The sequence below is a fragment of the Micropterus salmoides genome, unplaced genomic scaffold (genome assembly GCF_014851395.1).
Source record: "Micropterus salmoides isolate LMB-PRFRI ecotype aquatic unplaced genomic scaffold, ASM1485139v1 Ms_hic_scaffold_3, whole genome shotgun sequence".
Classification (NCBI taxonomy): Eukaryota; Metazoa; Chordata; class Actinopteri; order Centrarchiformes; family Centrarchidae; genus Micropterus; species Micropterus salmoides.
In genome coordinates this window covers 20609108-20614745 of record NW_024042261.1, presented here as the reverse complement: position 1 = coordinate 20614745, position 5638 = coordinate 20609108, and positions in this window count along the sequence as shown.

Genomic DNA, 5638 nt, shown 5'->3' with positions numbered 1-5638 from the left:
CCCTGAACTCGCAACTTTCCACCTCTCCTCCCTCCAGGGTCTCCCCCTCTTCAGCATTCCCAGACCTCCTCTCTGTCTCTACCACTTCCAGACAGACTCACTCACACTGGTGTGTGTGTGTGTGTGTGTGTGTGTCGTCAGAAGAATGAAGACGAAGACGTGTGCTGGAAGTAGAGACCAATGGATTCTCCAGGCACAATTCCAAATTCAAGTCTTATGCTGAATTGCAGAACCGCCAACATTTGTATCTAAGTTTTCTTATTACCTATTAGAGCGGCTATATTTAACACTGGATCACATGACTGCTTGTAAAAGTTGGCGCTCGTACTGATGACTTATCACCTGACTCATCAGTTCCCTTCACCTCTACAGAGCATTTCAGCGTCTTACAAGCTCATTTTAATAGTTTGGCCAGCAACTTTACTGTCTTGGTCCCTTTTCACTTCTCTCACGGTGTCTCTTTTGGACACAGCAGGCGGCTGTTTTCAGCAAAGAAAAAGCTCTAAAAACCCAATGTGAGACTGGCAGACTAGCTGGTGAACTTAATGGAACATTTAGCTTCTAAAGATTTATAATACTTCCCCTAGGAGTTGGTTGAGACCACAACAGAGCCAAACCTGAGTGAATATTGAACTTACATTTGACTAGTGGCCGGAAACACTACACAAAAATGTGTCTTCATTTTGCTCCTGGTCTGCTTGGTAGAGAACTGGCACAACAGTCTGCCCCATCTAGTTGAAAGATGTTAGTATGTCAATTTTCTGTTTCAGCTTATTTTCATTGCCCCCTAAATAACTTAAGTTTTTTTTTAAAAGCATAGCAAATATTTTAAGAGATACAGCATCAATATAGGCCATTTGGTTCTCCAGTTCATTGGATTTGATTATTGAGGTAAACTGTGTTTTGTATTGACTGCAGATTCTGCTTTTTTGAAACTATACAGTATGTGAATGCAAATTGTATTCATAACTTATTAAAAACAGAACCGATTTAACTGGACAATAACCTTTTTGTTTTCAAAATGCTGATGAAATGTCACAGTTGAGGATACTGTAGACCAAAGGATGAGCAGCGTGGGTATGTGCATGTAGTTTGTGTAGTGTGTGTGTGTGTGTGTGTGTGTGTGTGTGTGCGCAAAAACATACCGCAACCATCTGTGTCTCATTATTGCCCAGCTACCTTTCAGTTCAGATGACTCCCATCTGGGTGACTGTCTGTCAGGCACGCTGCACTCTCATATAGAAACATAATCTACAGCCAGACGCCCCTACATCATATAGATGAATGGGCACTTTATCATGTTATGCAACTTCATGATTGATAGATTCACTTAAGAAATTGTTGATAAATTGCATATTTTTCATAAAAATTGCATATGTCTCTCTACATTGAACAAATAGTTCTGTATATTAGTCAGCTAAAGCTTTATTTGTTAAAGCTTTCATTACATTCCTCAATGGAGAGGCATCCTTTTTAGGTTGGGATACACATACACCAAAAACACCAGGTCAGTTATAGTTTTCTCTTTATAATGGATTCCCTTTGCGTATTTAGCTGCATAGCAGCTGCCCACTGCGGCCTTGAGGGATGGGTTAAATGCAGAGAATGAATTTTGCTACATATATGTTTATGTGACAATAAAGTACCTTTCTCTCTTTTCATGAACACCCCAGTACGCAAGTATGTAACAACAAAGAAAAATCACATGTGGTATCTCAGGACATTATCTCTCTGGTTTGGGATATCTGTATACTGATATAACTTTTGAACTAGTCAGATGAGTATTTGTTGTTTTGTTGTCTGTCTTTCATTTTCTAAAATCTTACGTCTTGTCAGAGCTTTACATGTCTGTTTGCAACAGAAAACAAAAGTCTGTGAAGCCATGAGGAGATCAGATCTGCTAAGACATGATCAGTCTTGTTCCACGTAGCAGCTATAAAATATTTTCTGCAGACAGTGTTTATGCTCAGCTTATAAAATGTGCTAATTTTTGGAAAAGAGTCAGTGAGTCATTCTTTACTGGAAGAGACACACTCACACAAACACCCCCCCACACACACACTGTGCTATCAAGGCAACCAAGCACCCTGACTCTCAGGCTGTGTGTCTGTATCTTTGTTTTACTTTCTGACACACACACACTGTAAGTGAGCAGTTGCTGCTGCAAATCTTGTGGTCATTCTCTGGAAATGAATTCACCTCAAGGACAGTTGGTTATATACATGCACTCATGCGTACACAATTTTCTTTCAGGATGAAAGAAATTCTTTAATTATGTTTTTGTGTGTTTGTATTTATGCATGTACGATATGTGTGTGTATATGTGAGGGAGGCATAATAATATTTCAGAGCATATTTTTTCATACATTTTACCCCAGTGAATGACAAGACCACCCCTATAGTTAATATCTAACGATGTTGTGAAACCAATTACCTGTTACTGTACGTTCAACTTCTTCCATTTTTTTCAACTGCAACATTTTTTAATTATTCATCCCTATAATGTCTGTGCATAGTAACTACATAATGGTTGAGGTTAGAGAAAGATCCTTGCAAACATGAATTGTTCTGAGAAGGGATACAAAGATTGCAAACTTCGGTCTCCTGCATGAAAGTTCTTTGAACACCCATGTTTTTCATCCTGCTACTTAAAGGACATGCACTAATTTCTGCACTTAAACTGCACGTTGGCTTCAGCCATAAATTGTATGCTGCAGAATTATCAGATATGAATGTAATTCCTCAGAAGACTTGAATGGTCAGACATTTGCAACACAAGTCCTTTGCCACTATGTGCTGTTGAATTTGGCAGTACAAGCTAGTAATACATTGTGAGTGTAAAAATGTCATGAGGTCAGATTTATGTACAAATCTGACCAGCTCAACGCCCAGTGTTTGCTAGTGCACTGACTTCACTTGCCTCTCAGCAGATTTAACTGTTAAGGTCACAGTGACCTGCTAAGGTAAAACTAAAGTACCAGTTTGCCAAGAAAAACTGAGACTGAGAGAGCCAAGTTTACATCATACATTACAATCATTATTTCTCTCTGCCCTTCTCACACCATATATAGACAAATTTGTGCCTGACTGGTACAGCTATTCAGCAAAAACACTGTATGGTGTGTGTGTGTGTGTGTGTGTGTGTGTGTGTGTGTGTGTGTGTGTGTGTGTGTGTGTGTGTGTGTGTGTGTGTGTCAGTGAACAACTGAAAGAAAGACATCTGAAGGGGCAAAGATCTCATGTAACAGGCCTTTTGTCCTAAAAAAAAAATGGTTACAAATGCAGATTATAAATATATTTGATGCAAATGTAATAACTGTGATTGTACATATTCATCATAGAACTTATTTCTCTAACTGCTTTTCTTTTGGCTTCAAAGTAGTATTGTAAATTATAATCTACATCTTAATTCTGGTAAATGGCTTCTGAGTAACATCTTGTTTATTTCACAGTTGAGTCTGTTTGTCTGCATCCCTGATCTCAGGACTAAGCAGTAATACATGTCAGATCATTTTACCGCAACAGTCTGGTTCTTGAAACTGTTGCTTCATCCTTCATTGTCTGTGTTTATCATTAATTTATCACTTTCTCCTTCCCTTTCCTGGCCTGGGCCACATGCTAGACTAAATATACTGCCAAATAGGCCATTCATCACTTTTTTTTTGTCACTAGTTTTGAATTTTCCTTCCAGCAGAATAAGTGCCCTGTTTTTTCTTCAAGATCTGTGCCTTTGCAACTTTGAATTTATACGGCCGAAGATTTATTTTATTGGCAAGAGATGTCAGTGTTCAGTGATTGCCTTAGATTCTGTACGACGTGTGATCCTCTCCTCAAGGCCATCAGTGAAGGGATATCTATTGTTTGTAGACATTATGTAACATTTGTTGGTGTTCTCTTTCCCTCTCCCAAGTCAGTTACGGTAACCACTCAACAACCTTCCATATTTATCCATGTTACTGAACATTTTCAGTAAACAAACAAAGTCTTATCCATGGTCAATAATAAAATTAAATACCAAAACAGGAAAACATAATAAAATACTTTGAAAATAGAACCAAACGAAAGGTTTGACTTGTAGAGGCGCTGTTACCTTCATGAGACCTTTCAATGTTAGGACAAAAAGTATCAATCAGTGTTAAATAATATGGGAGATCCTATGTGTGTGTGTGTGTGTAGGACAGTTTTGTCTACGTGTGTGTGTGTGTGTGTATGTGTAGGACAGTTCTGTCTACGTGTGTGTGTGTGTGTGTGTGTGTGTGTGTGTGTGTGTGTAGGACAGTTCTGTCTACGTGTGTGTGTGTGTGTGTGTGTGTGTGCGCATGAATTCATTCATCTGTTTGTGTTTGAGGATCTCTCATTTCCCCAAAGACTGCCATGCCTGGCAGGAATACAGATGGAGTGTTTGGGATAGCCGGAAGTGCTAACATCTAAAACATGAACACACACACACACAAGTATTACTCGCTTATACAATGCCTTGTGAAGCTCACATGCCAAAAAGAAAATCGAGAAGAAATAACACACAAAGGAATATTATGTCATGATTCTGCCTTTCTGCCCTATGTCAGTTTATTTACCTCGGCCTGTTTTGTTGTTTGATGTCAGTCTATTCTGTGATCCTGGTTTCTGACACATTAGGTGTACCCAGAACTGTTTATTGTCATTAGTCTTTGCCATTCTGACAAAGAAATGAGCAGAGAAAAAAATGGAGAAAGTGAGAGAAATAATGAATGACAGTGGAGAGAAGAGGATGAAAGACCTCTTATCCACCATAGCTTCTGTCTCTGAAGTACTCTATGTTATGATTCATCTATCAGAGTATTCGGAATCCCACCAGTCCATATCATAATGGTTTTGGAGCTCCAATAAACTGATATCAAGAAGCACTTTAGATGCAACAGTCCATTAAAATAAAATGAAAATGTTATGATCCACATGTGAAGATCACATCATCAGTTTTGGTATTATTCAATGTAACATGTACATTTTATGTTAGTTTGAACACCACTCACCTGAAATCATATATTTGATTTTGTTTTTAGAGATAAAATAAAAGGCAAACACTTTACATGGAGCCACTATTTTCAATCACAGTGGAATTAGAGTGTACTAACTTCATCAGCTCCTTTTCCAACATGCGCATCCAGACACATTCACAAAGATGTTCTTTTTGACTTGCAGCATTACTGTGTTTGCTTGTGTTTGCTTGTGTTTCCTATTTCCAGTTGGAGAAAGCCCGGGGCCCCCGTCTGGAGCCAGGCCCAGAGGGAGGGCTCGCCGGCGAGCGCCTGGTGGCCGGGTTTGCCACTGATCCCGGGCCCGAAAAAGCAATGTGGCATCTCCATCCTTTTGACCCACTATCCATAGGAAGATCCACAGGGGTCGGGTGCGCTGCCACATGGGTGGCGGTGAAGGTCAGGGGCCTCAATGAACCAGACCCAGGCAGCAGAGGCTGGCTCTGGGGACATGGAACGTCACCTCTCTGTGGAGGAAGGAGCCGGAACTTGTGCGGGAGATGGAGCACTATCAGCTAGATCCGGTGGGGCTAACCTCCACGCACAGTCTCGTTCTGAAAAGTACTCCTTGATAGGGGTTGGACCCTATTCTTCTCTGGAGTTGCTCAAGGTGTGAGGCGCCA